General features: G+C 34.7%; 1 protein-coding gene across 2 annotated transcripts in view; it reads left to right on the top strand.

The window, feature by feature from the left end:
• Positions 1–25,559, top strand: part of LOC127551287 (inter-alpha-trypsin inhibitor-like) — a 90,587-nt gene that overhangs the window by 195 nt on the left and 64,833 nt on the right. Inside the window, exon 1 of one of the 2 annotated variants that reach the window (XM_051980898.1) lies at positions 81–188. The exons of the other annotated variant lie outside the window; for it this stretch is intronic. The gene's annotated coding sequence lies outside the window, so the exon portion shown is untranslated. Of the gene's footprint in view, positions 1–80; positions 189–25,559 lie in introns of those variants that run through there. 2 annotated transcript variants of the gene reach the window in all.

Raw genomic sequence — 25,559 nt, 5'->3', positions numbered from 1 at the left:
TTGTGTTCATTGAGCTGCCAACATTCATAAAAGGAAATGATATAGGGTAGGGCCGAGTCTGGGAATAATATGTTATTAAGGCCCTAGAAAGAGTTATGGGACATATGAAATGTAAGGTATTCAGTGTGAATAAAAGAAGGAAGGCAAAAGGATGAAACTAATTCCACCTGGAGCTTAGGCATCCTAAGGTAAGTCAGTGACCTAAAATGTTTCAGTGTGTTTACTGCCTTACTTCTATAAATAAAGGATAAAAGGGAATCAATGAAGTTCAAGGCCTTGTTTTTTCCCCCCTTTCTCTAAGAATTGTTCATCTCTGTCCTTTTCTCTCTTGAGTAGCCTCTTATACTAGATACTTCCTGTCCTTTCCATTTAGGATTTTCTTGGCAAAGATATTAGAGTGATTTGGTACTTCTTCTCTAGTTCATTTTACAGATGATAAAGCTGAGCCAAGTGTTAAGTGATTTGCCCAGGGTGACCCTGCTAGTAAATGTCTGAGGTGGATTTTAAACTCCAGGCCCTTAATTCCAGGCCCAGTGCTTTATCCACTGCACCATCTACCTGTCCTGTGTCTATGGATCTAGTGAGCCTTTATGACGATAGGATGATTACAATTTTCAGAGCACCATTGCTATCAATGGTTAAGCTGAAATTTCCTCCATGAAAATTTTTCCCAATACTGCATATCTCAGTTCTACCACACATATCCATAGGATGTCAGACAAGTCTGAATTTCTCTGAACCTCAGTTTTCTCACCTGTTAAATGCAGAAGTTGGACAGATTCAGAATTTAAGGTCTTTTAAAGCTCAAAAACTATAATCCTATAAACTAGTTCCTGACTATTCTAAATAAATAAAAGGCACAGTTTTAAGGAGCTACAGACAAGTATATCCAGAATATGCAATTGTCATTAGCCAGATCTGTCCTCCAAGTATGTCATCTCCTTATTTTCCAGCTTAGGGATGTTTGTCTTAGTGTTTGATAGCTACTCAGAGGCAAGCAAGATTTAGGATTAATTTATCTCTGTATACTAAGTCCCTCTTTTCCCCAATCCATCCTTCACATAATTGCCAAAAAATTATTTCTGAAACAAGGGCTGGCTAAGTCACTCTCTTCAAGGATTTTACTGGCCCCTCTATTGCCATCAGGATAAATCACAAACTTTTCTATTTGACATTTAAAGCCCTTCCAACTTTCTGTTCCTGTGATATAACTATACTCTATAATATAAACTACCAGTCTTTATTCCTTTGTTTCCCAAACATGTCTGCAATACTTTCCTGCCTTCTCTCTTCCTCTTGGAATCCTAAGTTTCCTTTAAAATTTGATTCAAATACCAGCTCTTATAAAAGGCCTTTCTTTGATTTATCCAGTTATGTGTATATGTGCATACATGCACACACCAGGAATATTGTATTGACTTAACCAGGTATATGTCAACTGGGTACGTGCCATTTCTTCCAAAAGAATGTAAAGTTTCTTGAAGGCAGGGACTTTTTTTTAGGACTATTTTCTTTTTGTTTTTTCATCTCTAAAACTAAACGCTTATTTATTGAATTGAACTATCAGTCAGGTTTCCTATCTGCTATATATTACATTCTGATATTTGATATTAAACACCAGATTAAAACTGATTATTTTATAAAATTCAAGTCAATTTGCTTCAGTATGTCCCTCTTTGATGAAGGAGTAAGGAGACTGCTATAAAGAAAACTTATAAAATGAAAAAGGTCACTGGGACAAGAGAAGCTTTGGAATTCTTTCTCTATTCCAGTTATGGTCAGTAATGGGAGAACTTCATGTTTAGCAAACATACCCCTTCTAGTATATTAGAGATTTAATCTCAACTCTGTTTTTCTTTTTTGATTTATTTTGTGACCCGAGGAGATCCCATCTCTTTAGTGATTCACTAGATGTTGAAGAGCAGAGGACAACTGCCAAAGATAGACATTATGTTTAGTAGGCAAAGAACAGAAGTGAGGATAACACTCCAAAGGAAGGAAATTATCTCTGTTGAGGCTTCCTAGGAATCTATTTGGTTTTTAGTGTACCCACTAAGGTATTTAGATACCTTACTTTGCAACTCTAGATAGCCAGACTTTTTATTCTTCCTATTCAGGTAGAAAGAATTTTTTGTCCCATGTAAATGAAACAAAATATAATAAAGAAAAGAGTTTTGTATCTTTATACAAATTATTTTGCTTCTCTTGACTTGAGTTTTCTAAGATGTAAGATGACAAAGTTAGTTGAAGTGATTTTAAAGCTTCCTCCAGGTATTATTGTTCTGTAAGAAATGATGAGCAGGATGCTCTCAGAAAAACCTGAAAAGTCCTCCATGAGCTCAAGCAAAATGAAATGAACTGGGATGATCAATTGTAAATGACTTCACTATTGTCAGCAATACAATGCTACTCTGAAAGATCTGTGATGAAAAATGCTGTTATCTCTAAAGAAAGAGTTGATTGTGTCTGAATACAGACTGAAACATACTTTTTTCTTTACTTTTTTTTTAGTTTTTTTTCTTTTTTGGGGGGGGAGAAGATCTAGGTTTTCTTTCACAACATGACTTTTATGGAAATATTTTGTATAACTTATCAATGGGTCGAGAGTGTAGGGAGGAAAGCAGAGAATCTGAAACTCAAAGTTTTAAAAACAAATGTAAAAATGTTTTATATGTAACTGGGAAAAATAAATATATTAAAACATGAAAAAAGTTTCCTCCTGAAGAACTACCATCTGTTTTAATGCTTTGCCCTATGAATCATGGGACCTTTATATTTGACTGGCACTTAAAACCTCCTATATGTGTTATATTCATTTTTAGACTTTGACCACTTTAAGATATAATACTTTGCATGTAATAAGTGCTTAAATTCTTTTTTTCATGCACTCATTCTGAAACTATTGTCTAATTATCTCTAATCTGCTGCATTCTAAATGGTTAAGTAAGTACAAGGGACCTTATGTGGTTTTTCCCCCCAATAACTAAAACAAAAGCTTTTCCAATTAATGAATAATTTTTAGTCCTGAAGAATAATTTCTCTCTCTCCTCTTACCCCATTGTTTCTTTTTTATTTTAAAAAATAATGCTTTATTCCTCCCCAATTACAGGTAAAAAAAACTTTAAATATTCCTTTTTTAAATTGTGAGTTCCAAAATTTCTTCCTCCTTGCCTCTCTCCCTCACCTCACCCTTCTTTGAGACAGTAAGCAGTATAGGTTGCACATGTTCAAGCATGTAAAACACATTACCATATTAGTCATCTGAAAGAAAGCACAGACCCAAAGGGAAAAAATACCCATGAAATACAGAAAGTGAAAAATAGTATGATTCAATCTACATTCAGATGCCATCAGTTTTTTCCTCTGGAGTATATAGCATTGTTCATTATGAATGCTTTGAAATTGTCTTGGATCTTTATATTGCTGAGTCATTCACAGTTGGTCATTATATAGTATTGTTATAACTGTGTACAGTATTCTGGTTCTGCTCACTTGACTTTGTATGTGTTTATATAAGTCTTTTCAGGTGTTTCTAAAGTCAATCTATTTATTATTTCTTATAGCATAATAGTATTCCATTACAATTATATGCCACAACTTGTTCAACCACTCCCCCGTTGATGGGCATTCCTTTAATTGCTGATTCTCTGCCAACTTCAAAAAGAGCTACTAGATATGTTTTTGTACAAATATATATTTTCCCTTTTTTAAAAAAAATCTCTTTGGGATAGAGATTTAGTAATTACTGAGGCAAAGGATTTGCATAGTTTTAAAGTCCTTTGGGTATAAATCCAAATTGCCCTTCTGAGCATTTGGATCAGTTCAGAACTCCATCAACATTAGTGTTCCAATTTTTCTACATCCCCTTCAACATTTATTATTTTACTTTTTTGTCATATTAGACAATCTATAGCTATCAGGTGGTACCACAAGAATTGTTTTAATTTTTGTTTCTCTAACCAATAATGATTTAGAGCATTTTTTCGTGAATATACATAACTTAGATTTCTTCATTTGAAAATTGCCAATTCATATCCTTTGACCATTTATCAATTGGGAAATGACTTGGACCTACTAAGACAGTTGCCTAGAGATAATCTGCAGAACAAAATATCACACGTACTTGCATTTGTTTATAGAGTTTATTGTTTTCTATTAGTGTTCCTATACTTCACATTATCATCTGGACACTGGGGTGGAGAATTGAAGTAGTGGTAATTCCAGAAGAGGATGCTGCATCACCCATAAAATTATGTTGCCAAAAGATATCCTGTTTTGTCCTAGCAGCTTCACAAGAGCAATTTATTTTCCCAATAAACATGATAATCCTTGGTGAACTATCTTGAAAATACATTTTGTACTTAGATTTTTAATGTTTAAAGGTCAGAGTGATCAGTTATAGAGTAGTATCAATGATTAACTCAGAAGATTCAGTCTTAGCATTGAAAGCTGATTGAGGAACCTAATTTCTTCCTTATCCTAAATATGATTTTGAAGTATAGCAACTGATATACATAAAAAAAGTTCTTTTATATTGGTAATGTCCAAATATTTTGCTACTGAAACTTAAACCAAAGGAAATATTGCTGAAATTTCCTAATCTTTTGAAGAGATTTCAATAGCCTCTGATTTCAATAGAAAAGTCCTACAGTTAATAAAGTTAATAAAAGGAGATTTAGTTAGCCATAACAGAAGAAGGAAATTCAGAGTAGGGAAAGGATATTCACTGAGAATACTGCATTAATGTAGCGCAGTGATTATCTGGTGATGATCATGCCACTGGCCTGCATGGTCAGAATCCTGAGGAAGAAATAAGGTGATTATTCACACCCTGGCTTCTCTACTTAGGAGACTAGGAAGCTACATCATTGGCCAAAATCATTGACCCTATGAGCCAATTTTAATCTAGAGGACAGATTATATACTTTTTAAAAGTGAGCTTTTATTTATGTCTTCTGTTTTTCACATTATCATAGTTATTCCAAATATCCTTCTCCTCCCTATCCCAGAGAATTATCCATATAACAAATAGTATTTTTTAGAGAGGAAAAATCAGCACAACTGATCAATACATTTTAAAAAGTCTGAAAATTTGTGCAATGTGTAACATTTGTAGACTGTCCACTTCCATGAAGAAGTAGTTTGGGGTGTCCTCTCATAAGTTTTCATTTGAGTCCTGCTGAAACTTTATAATTTTGTTACTTTATTTTGGATTCTTTGGTGTATAGAGTTCTTTCCATTTATATTGTTTCATCTCTCTATATTTGTATTGTTTTGGGCTCTGATTACTTCACCTGTATTAGCATACACATATATATGTATTTACATATGTCATATATATCAATATGCTATATGTCAGTATATATAGTGTATATAAATATATGAAATATTTTCTCAAGCTTTTCTATTTTCATCACACATAATTTCTTATATAACAGTATAACAGTAACACATAAATGTACCATATTTTGTTAAGCTATTTTCCAATTAATAGGCATTTTGCTTTCAATTCTTAACTATTAAAAAAAGTGTTGCTATAAATATGTTAGAATATATGAGGACTTTCTATTTTTTTAAAAATAATTATAACTTTTTATTGACAGAACCCATGCCTGGGTAATTTTTTACAACATTATCCCTTGCACTCACTTCTGTTCTGACTTTTCCCCTCCCTCCCTCCACCCCCTCCCCCAGATGGCAAGCAGTCCTATACGTGTTAAATATGGAGGACTTTCTTCAGTGTCCTAGTTGAGGCACAAGTCCATTAATGGATTTTCTGTTTCAAAGTGTATGGACATATTAGTTACTTTATTTTCATAATTTCAAATTGCTTTCCAAAATAGTTGTACTATTTCACAACTTCGCCAATAATTTATCAGTGTGCCTTTCATTCCAAAACCCCTCAAAAATTGGCTATTACCATTTTTGTCATTTTTACCAGTTTTCAGAGTTTAAGGTAAGAACTGAGGGATTTTCTTTGATGTGCATTTCTCTGATTATTGTGATTTAAAGCATTTGTTTATGCAATTCTTTTTTTTTGCATACTGTTTATATTCTTTGAATATTGAGGAAAGGTAATAAGTGACAGACAGATAGACAGGCAGATATGTCTATGCAGAAACTTTTTAGTTTCAAGTAATCAAAATTATCTATTTTATCTTTTGTAATTGCCTGCATCTCTTATTTGGTTGAGAAAACATTTTCAAAGGGATGTGGGAAAACTGGGATACTAATGCACTGCTGGTGGAATCTTAAAGTAATCCAACCTTTCCTGAGAGCCATTTGGAACTGTGCCCGAAAGCTATAAATACCCTTTGATGCAGCAACATCACTGCTAAGCCTATATCCCAAAGACATCCCAAAAAAGGGGAAAGAACTTTTTTTGTACAAAAATATTTATAACAACTCTTTTTGTGGTGGCTAAGAATTGAATATCAAAAGGATGACCATCAGTTGAGAAATTGCTAAAACAAGCTGTGGTATATGATTTTTAAAAAAATTTTCAATAGTATTTTGTTTTTTTCATTTATATATAAAGGCAGTTTTCAATATTCATTTTTTTAAAGATGTCTAAGGTCCAAATTTTTTTTTCCTTTCTTACCTCATCCTTCCCTAAAACAGCAAGCAATCTAATATAGGTTATACATGTACAATCATTTAAAACATATTTCCATATTCGTCATATTGTGAAAGAAAAATCAGAACAAAAGGGAAAACCTCAACAAAAAAAAAGCAGACAAAAAAAAAGGTGAAAATAGTATGCTTTGATTCACATTCGTTCTCCATAGTTCTCTCCTTGGATGCAGATGGCATTTTTTATCCCAAGTCTATTGGAATTGTCTTGGATTTCTGATTTGTTGAGAAAAGCTAAGTCTATCATAGTTGATCATCACATAATCTTGCTGTTACTGTATACAGTGTTCTCCTGGTCCTGTTCACTTCACTCATCATTACTTCATGTAAGTCTTTCCAGGCTTTTCTGAAATCAGCCGGATCATCATTTCTTATGGAACAATAATATTACATTACAATCATATATCACAACTTGTTCAGCCATTCCCCAATTAATAGGCATCCATTCAATTTCCAATTTCTTGCCATGTGGTGTATGACAACCAGAATGATTTTAGAAAAACCTGAAAAGATTTACATGAAATGATGTATTCTGAAGTGAATAGAACCAGGAGAAGATTGTATATGCTAACCACAATACTATTCAGTGAAGAATTATACAGTGATCCAAGACAATACCAAAGGATTAGTGATGAAGCATACTATCTGCCTCCAGAGAAAGAATTGATATTGACTGAATACAAACTGAAACATACTGTTTTTCACTTTCTTTCATTTCTTTTCTTTTACTTGAGACTTCTAGTAAAAGATGAATATGGATTTTAAAAATGTTTTATATAATTGCACATGTACAACTTATATATGATTGCTTACCATATCAGGAATGGGTAACAGAGGGAGAAAAGGAGGTATAGATTTTGAAACTCAAAACTTTAACAAAAATGTTTTAAAATAAAAAAATAAGAATGTATTTCCTACCTAGAGCTGGGAGAGCTGCATGTTCTGTTTCTTTTCTAAAATTTATAGTATAATCTTTCATTTTAATGTTGCATATATATTTAGAACATAGTTTGGAATGTGACATAAGGTACTGGTCCATGCCTAATTTTTGGCAGATTGCTTTCCAGTTTTCTCAGCAGTTTTTAATTAAATAAAGAGATTTTTTCCTTATGTAATTTATCTTTTTCACTTTGTCAAACAATGGATTATGAAGTTCTATTGTTTCTGAATTTCTTTTGTCTAGTCTGTTTCGCGACCTATCTCTATTTTTAAATTAATATTGGATGATTTTGATGACAACTACGTTAAAATAGTGTCCATTGTCCTAAACCTGAAAAGCATGACATCATGAAATTGATGAACAATAGTGAGCCATCAAATTTTGACATATTTTTCCATAAGTCTTCACAACTGACAGTATCAGAGGCCTTGATCAGATCCTCTGTGCTTGCTCCCACACTTTTTAGCATAACGTTTTCAGCCATGTTGTCAAATGTCTTCAATGAGGATGAACATGTTATCAAGATCAGTTACCACACTGCTTATAAATTCTTCAACTTGAAAAGGCTACAAGCCAAAAATAAAATGGAGGGAGTATTGGTGCATGAATTTTTTAGTTTGCAGATGATTGTGCACTCAATGAAGCCTCTGAAGTCGAGACGCAACAAAGGCTGGATTGATTCTCTGCTGCTTGTGCCAATTTGGCCTAATTAAAACCAAGAAAACACATGTACTCCATCAGCCAGCATCACATCATCCGTCATCATATATGGCAAATGGAGAAGTTTTAAATGCTGTGCATAAACTCATCTACCTTAGCAATATACTTTCCAACGATATCAGTGTTTTGGGAGATTCTGAAGGAAAATGTGGGAAGGAGAAGTGTTAGCCTGACTACCAAATTGAAGGCCTACAGAGCTATTGTGCTGACCTCACTATTGTATGTTTGTGAAACCTGGATAATATAAAAGTGCCATGCCAGGAAACTTAATTTCTTCCATTTGAATTGTCTTAGGAAGATTCTGAAGATGACCTAGCTGGGTAAGATACCAGACACTTCTTCCAATTCATCTGCCAAGCATTCAAACTCTACTGCAGAAAGCACGATTCCTTTGGGCTGTCCACATTGTTCAAATGTCCACATTGTTCAAATACACTCGTCAAAAAGATTTCTTAATGAACTCACCCAAGGCAAGTGTTCATGAGATGATCAGAAAAAGAAATACAAGGACACTCTTAAGAGCTTTTAAATTGATTGCACAATATAGAAGACACTGACATAGGACACAGCGTATCCTTTTTAGAGAAGGAGCTGTGTTCTATAAGCAAAGCAGAATTGAAGCAGCTCACAAGAAATGTGAGACTGCAAAGTTAGAGAACCCACTCCAAATGTTCATATGGACTATTTGTGCCCTACCTGTGGCAGAGCATTCTGAGCTCATATTGGTCTGAACAACCATGGTCAGACATACTGTAACTTGATCCTAGCAGAGTAATGTCATTTTCAAGAATAAAGGACAACAACCATGCAACTTTAAAATATAGTTTAGGATTGGGAAGCCTTATACCCCCTTCATCTCTAATTCTAAATCTTTTATTTTTCCAATGAATTTTGTTATTATTTCACAAAGTTCTATAAAGTATCCTCCCACCTTGGCAATTGACTGGTAAAGCATTAAAAGTATAAATTAATTTTGGTAGCATTATCATTTTTATTATATCAGTACAGTCTAGCAATGAACACTAAATATTTCTCCAGCTATTTAAGTGGTTCTTTTTTTCTTCTATCTCTATAATTTAATCTATGTAAATCTGTATTTTGATAGGTTGGTTTCTAAATATTTTATGCATTTTCTAATCATTGGAATAGGGTTTCCCTTTCTGTTATTGTTTCTTTTGTTCTGTTACTTTACAGAGAAACGTAATTGATTTTTGAGGATTCATTTTGTAGCCGTCAACTTTGCTGAAGCTATTGTACTTTATATACTTTATAAGGAAAGATTAACCTAGCCTTCTTGCAGCAGAGCTTAAGACATTGGTCCTACAACAAAAAATCTCTGCTTTCAAGGACTTTATAATAAGGTTGGAAAGACATGATATATACCTTTTAAAAACTAGTAAGATAAAACAAGGTAGCATATAATATTTGATATTCATCACATTGTTAAGACCAAATGCAATAATAGTAGTTGTGTGTGTGTGTGTGTGTGTGTGTGTGTGTGTGTGTGATTAACATACAAAGTATATTCATCTCCTCCTGGTGGAGGACACATTGATAGCCCTTCTTTATGTTAAAGTTTGACAACCTTTTAAAATAAATATTTCCACAGTTAGGTATTTATAAAGAAGAAAGGGTCTTGTAGAACCTAGAGAGTTGCAAAGCAGTTTCTAAAATAGCAAACAAAAATAGTGAGAAGCATACTGAGAGAAATAAGACAACACCAGTCTAAACAAATCAACTTAATAGTTTGGGTTATCATCACAAAGTTTATGGGGCAACCACTTACTCCAACCCTATTTTCCTTCTAAAATGCCTTTGATAAGAAGATGTACAGCCTAAGGAAGGACATTAGGTAGTAAATGACTGAATATGGATTAGATGGAACAGTGAACTTATATAGTATATTCATCAAGCTCTACTTCCTTGAAATGCCATAAGAAGAAGGCTTCCCTCAAATTTTCTATTTATTCTTCACAAATGATAAAACTCTTTAGCTCTCAACTCTCTCTTCTGAACTTTGATTTTAATGTCTGTTAGCGCCTTAGAATTTTCAGCTATTCCTTACGTTTCTTGATGTCCTTCTCCATTCTGCCCGCTTACTTTGAAGGAACCAGAATGATTTGCAATATACATGTTGGGGAAAATCTGCTACCCACCTGCTTTTTTGCAGTGACTATCAATGTTCCAACACTATGAAAGATGAAATCTGTACACTAATGACTGTATCTACGAGCAACAATGTAGATATACTATACTTTTCAGCAGAGAGTCTGGAATCCTGTCTAAACAATTGGTACCATCACAATTTCTTCTTAGCATATTCAGCCAGCTTCATTCAAGAAGTCAAAATTCTGATCAAAGCTTGCTTGGGTTGAAGTAGACAAGTAATTAAGTTTATCTCTTGAAGATAAGATTCCGGGGTTCCTAGTGGAACATTTTGCAAATTTAAAAACACTATATTACTGGGGTGGGGAGTATATTACTGGGGAAATAAATTATTTTTATTTCCCACTTGAGACCATTCCTGACTATCTCCCCCTGCATTACCAAAATAACTTTGAATTTATTTACTTATATATGTATATGTCATTTTCTCCAAAAGCATGTAAGTCCTTTAAGGCAGGGACCATTTTGGTTTTGGTTTTGTTGTACAAGTGCCTAGACATATAATAATCATTTGATAAGTGTTTGTTGATGGATTGATTTGATTTAAAAGTTCACCTTGCCTCACTCTTGGTGTTGTGAATCTGTAAGAATTCACAAATCTGCTGATTTACTACCCATAGTTTGGAGCCTACATTTTACATATAAGACAGGGTTTAGGCCCTCGATAAATAATAATTTCCTTGGACAGGGAAAGGAATATGGTCTGGACCTTTGATTTCATTGGTATTAGTAACTTTTATATGAGGGAATGGCAAAATTATGTGTCACTGTGGATAGAGAAAGTTACAAAGTACCTTCAAGTTAAAAAATACATATTAACCTATTTCAAGTTAGATGCGTATATATTGTGTCCCTCCTAAGGTCACATATATTAGAATGTAAGCTCTTTGAAGATAGACTGTCTTTGCCTTTCTTTATATCCATCAGCACTTAACAAAGTACCCAATACATCGAATCTAATAAATGCTAATTGATTGATTGATTAGGAAGGTGCACAGTTCTTTAGATCATTATGGATACTATTTCAGACAGTTAAGCATTTATCAAGCATTTTAAACTAGGTACTATGCTAAAGGCAGGGGCTCAATGAAAAGCCAAAGAAGTTCCTAACCTCAAGGAGTTTACATTTCTAATAAGGAAGGTATACAGATAAGTAGGTATAGAACAGATATATTTGGAGTAAATATGAGTTCATCTGAGAGAGAAAGGCACTATAGCAACTAAGGAAGAACAGGAAATGACTTTTGCAAAATGTATCATTTGAGCTGAGTCCTGAAGGAAATCTTTGAAAGAGAGGATGTGGAAAAACTGGGACACTAATGCATGATCCAGCCATTCTGGAGAGCAATATGGAACTATGCCCAAAGGGCTAGCAAACTATGTATACCTTTTGATCCAGCAGTGTCTCTACTGAATCTGTATCTCAAAGAGATCATAAAAGAGGGAAAATGACTCACATGTGCAAAAATGTTTATAGCAGACCTTTTTGTAGTGGCTAGAAACTGGAAATTGAGTAGATGCCCATCAGTTGTGGAATGGCTAAATAAGTCATGGTGTATGAGTGTTATGGAATATTATTGTTCTATAAGAAATGATGAATAATAGGCTGATTTCAGAAAACACTGGAAAGACTTACATGAACTGACACTGAGTGAAGTGAGCCCAACCAAGGGAACATTGTACATGGTAACACCAAGATTATATGATGATAAACTGTGATGGATTTGGCTCCTTTCAACAATGAGGTGGTTCAAGATAATTCCAATAGATTTGTGATGGAAAATTCCATCCATATCTAAAGAGAGAGAACTTTGGAGACTGAATGTAGACCAAAACGTGGTATTTTCATCTGTTATTGTTGTTATTTATTTGCTTGGCTTTTCTTTTTTTCTTTTTCCCCCTTTTCATCTGATTTTTCTTGTGCAGCATGATAAATATGAAAATATATTTATAAAAATTGTAGATGTTTAACCTATATCAGATTTCTTCTGCCCTGGAGAGGGGAAGGAGGAAAGAGAGGGATAAAAATTTGGAACACAAGGTTTTACAAAGGTGAATGTTGAAAACTATTTTTTCATATATTTGGGAAAATAAAATACTATTTTTAAAAAGCAAAAAAAAAAAAAATAGAAAATCACCTTGTCTACTAATTGGTAGGTGATTTGGAGTGTATAAAGACTTGAGGTAAAATTAATGCAATAATCTAGATAAATCTCTGAGCTAGAGTTGTGGTTATGTGAATGTAGAGAAAAGGACAAAGGTAAGAGATGTGAAGGTACAAATGACAAGGTACTTTGTTTAAGTAAACAAAGAATTTGGCTAAATTTGGCTAAATGAGCCAAATTCTCCTCAGGACCCAAGATATTCTCTAGTAATAATTTATAGTTTCATAGAAGTACATGGATTCTTTATGGACTTTTGTTTCTTAAATGTAATATATTATACACCTATAATACACATTTTAAAAATATTTTAGTGGCCTGAAAAATTTAGTCTTTGGGTCCTGAAGTCTAATGGACTATTTTTTTTAATAGTCCATTATTTTAATCATAATCTACTCTGTATTTTCTATATCCTTAAAAAAAAAATAAGCAGGTCACTTCCGCATGTAAAAAGTGATATCAGGACTCTAACATGCCAAAGGAAAAGGGACCAAATAACTTAGGGCTTATGGTACAAACACCCTATGTGGAAAGGTGAAGAATTTAACAGATTAAGTACATATTGAACAAAGACTGTTAGCTAAAGTAGATCAAGCCTATAGGGCTCAGTTTCAGCTTCTCTGGAGTCACATGATTTTAGATAAGGCCTGGACTACATTCCATTGTCCAAAGAAGGGATTAAAAATATATATGTGGCCAAAGAAGCTGTATCACCTTGTCTACTACATTCCACTGACCAAATAGGGAAATACAGGCTTATGTCACCAATCACAACATATAGAGGATTTTGGAGGTTCTTTGTCTGAAATGTATAATAGCTCTAAGCATTTTCAAGGCTCTGGGTCTATCTTGCTGTGAAATTTGGCTCGCAGACCAGGGTGGGTCCGCATCTCGAGATTCTAATAAATAATTCTGCTTTCTATGAGTGATCTCTGTAGTAGTAAATTTGGGTAGGTCTTTTTGTCCCAAACAACCCAAACATGAACTTTTTGTATTCTTTTCAAGATGAAATAGATACAAAGAGACTTTTGTGGAGTTAAAATGACAGAAAACTAAATATTAGGAGCTAATAAGGCCAGGTCTAGTATTGCAGATCCATAATCCCTGCTTCTGGAGAGAATGAAGCTGTTGGATCACTCAAGAACAGTTGTGAGTATAAGTGAGGCTAAATGCCAATCAGGTTTCTGTACTAAGTCTCTCATAAATATGGTAAGCCTCCAGAATAGGAGGTGGGTGTGGTCCACATGGCCCAAGGTGGACAAAACAAATACCAAGTTGAATCTAAAGTAGGTCAAAGTTTCCATGTCAGTTAGCAGTGGGAGTAAAGCTTATAATGGTAGCTGAACTTCCACCTGAACAAGACAGAAAATCTGGTTTCAAAAACCTCTCTTTCTCCCCCAAAAATATTGATGAGAAAAAATCAGCAAGAAAGAAGCAATGTCAATCTCATTATTTTGTTTATTTCAGATGACAAATTTTTAGGATGACATTGTATCCAGCTAAGTTTTACAATATATAGCATGAAAACATAAAAATAATCATTTGATACTTTGCTTTTTCATGATGATAAAGATGTACCCTACTAAAGACATGGAACTGACTATATAATCACCATACTGTGTAATAATGGAGACCATTAACAGGGGAAAAGAGGGGACATCCTGCTGGGATCAACTCAGAGATGCCCTAGGAGAAACAATACTAGAAGCCAGAGAAGGTGCAAAGAAGATGGCATGATTCAGGAACACCATCAGGGCAAAGCAACAGTTATTGGGAAATGACAATTTGTCTCCTTGAGAATCATTAACTGAGACATGGGGAAAATACGATAGCTTCTTCACTCAGCCATGTTAGCTATAGGCCTAGATACCAGTTCTCCAATAAAGTTAGGAGTCCGTGTAGTTGGAGATTTTTATACTTATTTTCAATAACTATACTTGAATATAATTGGCATCCTTTGTAATTTTTTGTGTATGTATTGGAAAAGCAATTATTTTGAGGAGTAGCTAAATTTCACCAGTCTGCCAAATGGATTCATTATACCAAAAACATTTAAGAATTCCTACCTTAAGCCATCTCTCTTGAATTTGAGGCCATAGTTCAGTGAAATCTTGCTACCAGGATGGTTCCCATGTTCTCTCCTCCGGCCCATGGATCTGCTACTCTACTAAGTACTGGAGAGGTCCCGGTTGTCTTCTTGAGTCTAAGATTTCCTGGACTGATATTTTTATTATCAATCTATAGTTTATTAGGTATGAAAGAGATCTTTCGCATGAATGTTTTAGATGTAAAGTCAAGCTGAGTCAAAGGAGATAGCAGAGTATCATGGGGAGGGGGGAGAGGAGAAGTATTCAGTATTTACTGAATTTGAATCCCAGATCTGCCACTTATCCATATATGGATGATAGATATATGACCTAGGCTTAGGCTATAGTCAGTGATGATTAAGGTCAACTTAAATCTATTATCCTGTGATTAGAAACTATGAAACACTAACTGAATATATAGGTAACGAGTGATCTAGTTAGTAACTCATGAAGCTCACCACCTAATTGAAGGAAAAGAACCCACTGGTTGCTTCACAAATTTCTTTTTTTTTTTAAGTCTTATTGTATAGTTTTATTTATTTCTTTTTTATTTTAATAATAGCTTTTTATTTTCAAAACATATACAAAGATAGTTTTCAACATTCACATTTTCAGAGCTTCACAAATTTCTAATAAGGACTTTTGGTATCTAAATGTGGGGTGAACAGTGAGACCATAATCTTCTTTTTTTTAATTATAGCTTTTTATTTGCAAAACATGTGCATGAGTAATTTTTTAACAATGATCCTTGCAAAACCTTGTGTTCCAACTTTTCCCCTCTTTCCTCCCACACCCTCCCCTAAATGGCAGGTAGTCCAATACATGTTAAATATGTTAAAGTATATGTTAAGTCCAATATATGTATTCATATTTATATAGTTATCTTGCTGCACAAGAAAAATCAGATCTAGCAAGAAAGAAAAAAATCTGCAAAGGGAAACAAACAATAACAGAAAGAATAGAAATGCTATGTTGTGGTCCACACTCATTTCCCATAGTTATCTCTCTGGGTGTAGTTGATTCTCTTCATTAGTGAACAATTGGAACTGATTTGTATCATCTCCTTGTTGAAGAGAGCCACATCCATCAGAATTGATCATCATATAATCTTGTTGTTACTGTGTATAATGATCTCCTGGTTCTACTCATTTCACTCAGTATCAGTTCATGTAAGTCTCTCCAGACCTCTCTGAAATCATCCTGCTGGTCCTTTCTTACAGAACGATAATATTCCATAACATTCACATACCACAATTTATTCAGCCATTCTCCAATTGATGGGCATCCATTCAGTTTCCAGTTTCTAGCCACTACAAACAGGGCTGCCACAAACATTTTTGCATATGTGGGTCCCTTTCCTTTTTTTAAGATCTCTTTGGAATATAAGCCCAGTAATAACACTGCTGGATCAAAGGGTATGCACAATTTGATAATTTTTTGAGCATAGTTCCAAATTGCTCTCCAGAATGGTTGGATCTGTTCATAATTCCACCAACAATGTATCTAGTTTTCCCACACCCCCTCCAACATTCGTCATTATCTTTTCCTGTCATCTTAGCCAATCTGAGAGGTGTATAGTAGTATCTCAGAGTTGTCTTAATTTGCATTTCTTTGATCAATAATGATTTGGAGCACCTTTTCATATGACTAGAGATAGTTTCAATTTTTTCATCTGAAAATTTCTGTTCATAAACTTTGACCATTTATCAATTGGAGAATGGCTTGATTTCTTATAAATTTGAGTCAATTCTTTATATATTTTGGAAATGAAGCCTTTATCAGAACCTTTGAATGTAAAAATGTTTTCCTAGTTTATTGCTTCCCTTCTAATCTTGTATTAATTTTGTTTGTACAAAAACTTTTTAACTAAATATAATCAAAATTTTCTATTTTGTGATCAATAATGATCTCTAGTTCTTCTTTGGTCACAAATTCCTTCCTCCTCCACAGGTCTGAAAGGTAAACTATCCTATGTTCTTCTAATTTATTTATAATCTCATTCTTTTTGTCTAGATCATGAATCCATTTTGACCGTATTTTGGTATACAGTGTTAAGACTGGGTCAATGCCTAGTTTCTGACATACTAGTTTCCAATTTCCCCAGCACTTTCTGTTAAATAGTGAGTTCTTATTCCAAAAGCTGGGGTCTTTGGGTTTGTCAAACACCAGATTGCTATAGTTATTGACTATTTTGTCCTGTGAACCTAATCTATTCCACTGATCAATTAGACAATTTCTTAGCCAGTGCCAAATGGTTTTGATGACCACTGCTTTATAATATAATTTTAGATATCTGGTTCAGCTAGGCCACCTTCATTTGATTTTTTTTTCATTAGTTCCCTTGAAATTCTTGGCCTTTTGTTCTTCTAGATGACTTTTGTTGTTATTTTTTCTATTTTGTTGTTATCTATTTCTTTCAGTAAAGTAGTTTCTTGGGAGTCTGATTGGTATAGCACTAAATAATTAGATTACTTTAGGTATTATTGTCATCCTTATTATATTCACTCAACCTATCCAATATTTTTCCAATTGTTTAGATGTGATTTTATTTGTGTGGAAACGGTTTTGTAATTTTGCTTATATAGTTCCTGATTTTCCCTTGGCAGATAGATTCCCAAATATTTTATATTATCAGCAGTTATTTTAAATGGAATTTCTCTTTGTATCTCTTGCTGTTGGATTTTGTTGGTGGTGTATAAAAATGCTGATGATTTATGTGGATTTATTTTATATCCTGCAACTTTGCTAAAATTGTGGGTTATTTCTAGTAGCTTTTTAGTAGATTCTCTAGGGTTCTCTAAGTATACCATCACTGCAAAGAGTGATAATTTGATTTCTTCATTACTTACTTGAGACCATAATCTTCTAAGCCTGAAGGATTCCCAGAAGTGTGATAATGATTGATTTCATGTTTCTATGCCATTTTGGCTGCACATGGACTATGTTGTAAATAAGCTTGGAAAATTTATAACTCTCTCAGGTAGCTGACAGCAGAAATTGTGGTTCTTGGTATTGGATGCAGGCTTAATTCAGTCCGCTCCAGGTTCAGTTTCAAATTTAATGTTTGGATGAGATGAGGCACATGTAGCTTACTTAGCCCCAAAATAAAAAGGATAGTCAACCAAGATACAGTGGTATTTAACTCAGATAGATGTATTCCCTCTCCCTTACATATGGAAACACATCTTGCCAGCAGGGCAGGGTGAGGTCACTTGTGCAGTCTTCGGACATCTACCAAATCTGAAGGACCCATTTCCATATGGATGGGCTTTTTATGCCCTTAAGTAATCAGGAAACTATGTCATACAACTAAATCCTTCCAAGAAGCTGTCTTGAAGGAAGTACTTCTTGAACCTTGCCCCACTACAGGCCAGTCAAGTTTTGGCTTTGTAGACTTTTAGGGAAAACTTAGCTTAACACATATTAGAGGGGAAAGAGGGAAAGGGAACCCTGGTAAATATTGGTCCTATCATATATAGAATGATTTTAAGGAAGAACCAGGGAATGAAATTATGGTTCATGAAAAAGGACATGTTTTGGGTAGACTGAATTATGTTATAAGAGAATTCCCTAATGGGCTATAGAATGATCTAATTATCTTGATGGGAGGAAATTTAAGGTGGGAGAGGGAGAGAGACAGAGACAGAGAGACAGAGAATCGGGCAGACAGAAAGTCAGACAGATTCAGAGAGACAGAAAGGAGAAAGTCAGAGAGACAGAAATGAGCTTGGATGGGCAAAGCATAGGAACCCATTAGAAAGTGACATTCTTTTTCATGAGAGAGTCATACAAATTTGAAGTGCAGAATATACAGCCTTGGTATGGGCATTATTGTGCTGCTCCAAGCAGCTCCAATCTGAGTAGGTTTAAATGACTCTGAGAGGCTTCAAAGTCTATGTTCTGTAGTAAGGCCTTTGGGACTGGCTGATCCACATCCCAGTGTTCATGACAGGATCTTTGCCACACTGATTATAGTGTCCCAGAACCTTCAAAGTTATAAAGTGAAGCCAACTAAATAAATAAAATCCATTGGATATTCTCTGCTTTTATTGATCAATGGAAATATCTTGGGATGTTACAGCAGGCTAATGAGAGGCATTGTCAGAGCAGAAAATCTAGGGATAGAATAGCAGTGGTGTTCTACAAAGCCAAGGCTCCACTTGCAGATACTTGATTGATGCAATGGTTTTCTACAGTGAGTGAATGAAGGAACAGAAAAGCACTTATTATGCACTATGTTCAAAATACTGTTTTAAGGGCTTAATGATGTAAATAGGAGCACAATATAGTCCCTGATCTTAGGGAGTTCCCAGTCTAATGAGTGAGATGGCAACTGTATAGGATTGGGGAGGACAGCTAGATATGAATCCTTTAAATCTAAGGGCTCCCCTGATGATGATGGTTGTTTTTACGTTTCTATACTACTTTGGCTACCAGAGTATACTGCAAGTTAGTCTGGAACTCTTCCAGATAGTCACTGACAACATAACTTCAGGGAAGATTCAGAGAGTGGAAAACATGGTTCATATAAAAGTACATGTTTTTAAGATATTATGTTTTAAGACATGTTTTAAGACATTATTGTCTGTCTTATAGGAATTTATGCATATTCCTGATTATCCTTTTCAATGCTCCAGAAATTCTATTTCTTCTTTCTGAAATGGACACTTTTATGACTTGCCAGATATCCAGTGATCATACAGATCCTAGAAAATAAGCCTAGACCAATTCCAAGTGTCAGATGAGGTACAGGGAACAGATGAGAATATTATCAAAATAGACTGCCTCTCTCCTGTCCAGAAACTCTTAAAATATGAAATTTTATGAACATCTGAAAATCTTGGAGGAGTTAAAGAATTATACAAACCAAATGGCCTAACTCAGCATTCTACAAATGCTGCACTGAATAAAAAAGGGTATCTTCCCTTTGTCATCTTTCTATATCGAAATTGTATTGTATGTAAACTAGATCATATCTAGTTTAGTGATCTTTCACTGGTCCAGTGAGGTGACTATGAAAGATAGAGTATACAAGTCACAAATACTAATAGATTTCAGAGCTCTGCAAGGATAGCAGGAGCCCCACTTCTTACCCTTGCTCTGTTAAATAATACCAAGATTCCAAGAGGAGAGCAGAGAATTGAAAGAACCATTACAAATAGTTTCTTTTCAGAAATTATTTCAGAATTCAGTTAGACTTGCTCAATCAGTAGATCTGGCACACTGGAATTGGTATTGTAGGAGCTAGGTTTATGAGACCATTGTAATGCTTATGTGGCAGAGATTATTGATCATATTTCTTCCTAAACTTCATGAAGTATTTGCCTCCCATAAGGTCAGAAAGCTCCCCAAAATACTGGCAATTCTTTGGTGAAATAGCAGTCTGGGCCATAATTCTAGATAAAGCGCACAGTATAGGGGTCCACAGGGTGATAGTCAGCTCTGCTATTATCTGAATCAAAGACAGGGCTTTGTTTTTGTTTGTTTTAATATGACAAAATTAGTGAATCCCCAGCAGCTACAAGCTCATAGTCTTATGGGATTTCACATTAGAAGGAATGTTAATAATAATGCAGATCAACCCTTTGTTTTATAGCTACAAAAACTGAGACCCAAAAAGATGGGCCTTGCTCAAGTTCAAATAGTAGCAGAACCAGCTACTTGCCCAAGGTCAAATAGTAGCAGGAAATGATTTGCCAAGGTCGCAGAGATAGAAGCATTCTTCAGCATTCAGATATAGTGATAAGGCAGGCACATACCAATGATTACTAGAAATCAGCAGACCTAGAGGAGCAGAGCTTGCTTAGGAGTAAAAGGATGTGTTCCCAGGGATGATATGAAAGAATAAATAGAATGTAGTGCTTGGTTAAGCCAAAAATCTTATAGAGCAAATAAATCCAGTGGAACACAAAAAATTCATGAAATAGAGGCAGATCCAGCAGTTCAAAAAAAGAAGGCAGATACAGAATAAGTTGAGGTACACTACAGAAGAAAGTAGCAGCTTGTCTCATACAAAATTTCCACTACATTTAACCTATTTACTCATATGCACCAGGACCAATTTGGGCAAGAATACAGAGCCTTTAATATTATGTTAAAACCATTAGGCTAGTCCATCTATTCCCTATGAAATGTCCTTCTTTGTTCGTCAGTCAACTATGGTGCTGAAACCCAGAAAGATGGAATGATTTGTTTAGTGTTTGTTCACATACCAGGTCTGCAAGTACCCTGTTGTAACAAATTGATTCTCAAAAGTTTCCCCCAAAATAGGAGAGAATATAGAATTTTAAACAAAACAATTTATAGTGATGTATTTAATACAAATCTCTCATTTTCAAGATGAGGATATTGAGATTTAATCTCATTAGTCATCATTATTTTGGTCTGAAATGAAACTGTTGACTACTCATGTTTTCAGCAAACAATACTTGAGGTTTAGCATGAATCTAAGTGATTGTGAGAATGTCTCTGGCTTTTCAGTTAAATTACCACCTTACAAATGTAATATGTGCCTGAAATATGTGGTGAGCTGAAATGGTCATTTTGTGTTAAATTAATATGTGCAAAACTGACTAAAAGAATTCTATATAAAGTGAACCCCACCCCACCTCCACCCCTATCCACACTACAAATCATAGACACATGAAGGAAGTAATATCAAGAATCAAGTTTGGTTTCTAGTCAGGACTACCTCCCAACTGTGGAAACCAAAAGAATGAATAGAATATCATTCTATCAAATTTATTCTTTCATTCAACAATTATGTGTTGAATGCCTATAATATAGGACATATTGAGATAGGATCATTTATTTAAAGTTGAAAGGGACTTTACAGGTTATGTAGTTCAACTGTCTCACTTTATATATAAGTAAACTGAAGCCCAGAGAAGTTGCCACTTGTTAAGATTATACGAATCCTGCAAAGGCAGGATTTGAAACAATTCCTTTTATTCCAAAGCCAAGGTTCTTTGTAGTTGACATATTATAAGAAATAACAGAAAAGATATAGTCTTTGCTCTTAAGGAACTTAGAGTCACAGAAGCTCCAATTTGGAAAGAACTTCAGAGACCATCTTCTCCACCCTGACTATAATAGGACTCCTCTCTATAATCTCTTTCTGTTTCTCTATATCTTTATCACTGTCTCTGTCTCTATCTTTGTCTCAAACTGTATGTCTGTCTCTTTCTTTTGCTGTCAAATCTTCTTTTATCCTTTTATCCATTGTCACTAGTTACTTCCCTTGCTGCTTACAAATATGCCGCCATTTTGTTTTCAGTCTAGCTTGTTTTCATCCTACCAAAATTGCTTTCTCCAAGATTATAAATGATCTCTAAACTGCTCAATTCAATTACTTTTATTCAGCATTCCTTTTAATTAACTCTCCTGCAGTTACTAATGCTAATGCTATCAGCCTATCTCCTCCTTCTAGCTATTCTCTCCTTTTTTGTCTTCCATAAAGCTATTTTTTCCTGTTTTTTCTACTGATTTATCTGATCTTTTTAAGTCCCTTGGATCTTGATCTCTCACCTTCTAAAGGTAGTTTTCTTTTAAAGCCCCAAGAGACTTATTTTCTAATGAAAGAAAGTAATAATATACAAAAGGGATATGGAAAGATAGGAAGGCATGTACCTGTATTGTATATAGCTACTAAATTAATATTCCTGAAGCCCAAATCAGTCTAAGAAGGTGAAAATCTTGCTATATTTATTCCCTAGTCAGACCACATCTACAATATTGTATTCATTTCAGGTGCCTTAATTCAGAAAAAAAAGTAGCTATAGCTAGCAAGGTTTTAAGGTTTATATAGTATTCTACATATTAGCTCATTTAATCCTTTCAATTCTGATAACAAATGGCCCAAGAATCACAGAGATTTTTCAACCTCTGTTAACTTTTAAAATACCAAAGAGCTCACACAGATTAAAAGCAAAAGTTTCCTTTATTCCATTGGGGAACAAAAATTAGTAATATAGGTCAGGAGCTCCTCTAAGAGCAGAGGTATCCTTAGATCCAAAAGGACCCATGAAATAGAAAAAGAAAACTCAATGGTTGAAACAGATCATGTGACCTCCAATAACTAATAAGTGTTTGAGGCAGGATTAAAACTCAGGTCTTCTGGGCTCCAACATTTTATCCGCTCTCTCATTTAGCCACCCAATAAATGGAAGATTATCTATAGGAGAGCAAACAGGATGGTGGAAGTGCCTTGAATTCATGCTATTTGAGAACTGGCTATCTCATTTGATCCTCAAAACAAGTTAAGTATTAACATTACCATTTTATAGATGGAAAGTAAAACACAAAAACATGAACCAACTTTCCAGAAGTCACTTGTCAGAACTGGGATCAAAACCCAAATATTCAAGCATGTCATTTAATCTTCCTTCCCAATACCATAAGATATATGTTGCCAGAAGAGTTAGGGAATCAACATTCCAGGTACCTAATAGCTTTTTGTCATGGGCAACCAATGTTCACCTCCCGAAAAATGACAGTATGTCAGAGAAAAGAGTCATTGGTTCTTTGGTTGTTTAGAGTAAAGAATGAGTCACAGAGTTTGGTTTATACAGAGAAAAGTGGGTGTTCCAGAAGCATGTGGTACCGAGAGATTCCAAGGGGTAACCCTGGGATTATACAATTTCTGAGAAACAATGAAGAGCATCCAGTGGTGCCTGTAAATTAAATGCAAGGAATTCAGGTGGTCTGTATATGGAAACAAAATAATAGCCATGCATCAGAAAATCACTATACTTGCCACGTCTGAGTACTTTGGCATGGTTATAAAGGGACAGAGGGAGCAAACCAAAAAGCCAGTGCTACTGTTTATAGCCAGGTTTTCAGCTGAGGATAGGAGTTAGCAGCCACTCTCCCCAGATGTCCCTAATGCTGAATGTTTGATGTACCCACAAATAGCTCTCATGTCCTTAAGGGGAACACTACCCTTTGCTTTCCCATCAGTGTTTCCATTCTTTCCCCCTTTTTGGACAGAACATTCTGGTGGTTGTATTTTGTACCTATGAATTTTCTGTGCCTATTTTAGACAACTGAATATTGAATTCTATCTTTATCCAAAACTGAGGAGTTTTTTTCAAGTGGGCATTTATTAAGAGAAGCCAGGGATCAGAAATTTCAAGCTGGATGGGACCTCAGAGACCATGTAGTTCAATCTGCCCCCCCATCCCCTCATTTTAAATTTGAGGAAACTGAGATCCAGGGAAATTAAATGCCTTGCCAAAGAGCACATAAGCTGTAAACTACATTGGAGAAATTTGAACCCAGGTCCTCTGATGCTGCTGTACCATCCTGAATCCCTGGAATAAGCACAACATGATTGGTTTAAAATGGGCTAACTTAAACATTAAGTCTTCCTTTCTTCCCAATAGTTTTAACTGTTCCTTAAAAGAGACAGATTTCTTTGTAGCTTTGGAAAAAGGCTTCTTATCTGCCTGATATCAACTGTATGTGATAGTTTTCATAACTACTGAAACAAGACAGAACACAGCCCCTGAGAACTGTGTGTAGCATTGTTTAAATGTATTCAATCTTTGGCAAGTATTTGGCAACAAACTTCTGATAGCAGCCAATTTAAATGTTTTAATCTTTCAGAACAGGCAATATAACATTATTGTTACTTATTGGAAGGGTATTGATAGTGGAGGAAGTAAGGAATAGACCAACATTTACTTTGGCAGAGTGATTGGAGACAAATTTCCAAACTTTGCCCACATTCCTTGATTCTAGCTTTTTATTTACGTACATCCCATGATTGAATTTTTTTCCTTCATACTAAACTAAGCTCCTATTGAAGGTTACAGAAGTACAATATATGAGTTAGAAGGGACATCAGAGACCCTTCTAGTCTACTCTGCACCTGAATGCAATCCTCTTTCATAACATACTCAATAGGCACTGATTGAGCTTTTGCCCGAAGACCTCTAATAAGAAAGAACCACTATCTATTCCATTAAAGAATAGCTCTAATTTCTAGCAAGCTTTTCCTTATATCAAACTTAAATTTGCCTCTTTGTAACTTTCATATGTGCTTCCTAATTCTGGGCTGTAAGAGTGAATCTGAGTAAGTCTGATTCTTTTTTCCCCACATATACTTGATCATAATTCTCATATGCTTGTTTATTTTCTTCTTCTCCACATAAATCATCCCTAGTTCCTCTACTAAATCCTCATATGGCATGATCTCAGGACCTTTCATTATCTTGGTTGTCCTTCTTGGATATTCTGCAGCTTATTAAAGTCCTTCCTGAAATGTGAAACCCAGTGAATAGTGCTACCAACGAGGAACAAATAGGATATTATCACCCCCCTTATCCTTGGAAACAATGCTTCACCTAATGCAGCCTAAACTGATATCATTTGGGGAAGACTGGATACCATATCTTATAGATTCAATGAGTTTTTAGTCCACTATAACCTTTAGGTCTTTTGTAAATGCACTTCTTTTTAGTCCTGATTTTTTTAACCCAAGAATAAGACAACATTTATCTCTTTTAAATTTTGTCTGATTAAATTTGACTCAACATTCTGTGTTGTCAGATTCACTCTGTCACCTAGTACATTAGTTCTCCAAGTTTTACGTCATTTGCTAAATTCATAAGCACACAATCTATTCTTTTATCCTTGAAGGCAAATCGAGCACTTTAATTAAGCTAAGCTCTCACCCAAGCTCAGCAGCACTTAAGCTACTTTGAATTTTCAATTCAACGTAAAATATACTTCAAAACTCATTCAAAGGCTTAGGTTCAAACTAGACCATTCTTGATAGAAATGTTAAAATATAAGGTCACAAAACATATATCTCTGGAGCACTACAATAGAAATTTCCTTCCCAGTTGA

The sequence above is a fragment of the Antechinus flavipes genome, chromosome 2, assembly GCF_016432865.1.
Source record: "Antechinus flavipes isolate AdamAnt ecotype Samford, QLD, Australia chromosome 2, AdamAnt_v2, whole genome shotgun sequence".
Classification (NCBI taxonomy): domain Eukaryota; kingdom Metazoa; phylum Chordata; class Mammalia; order Dasyuromorphia; family Dasyuridae; genus Antechinus; species Antechinus flavipes.
Note: the sequence above shows the minus strand (reverse complement) of the source record. Positions and strands in the feature narration are given on the sequence as shown.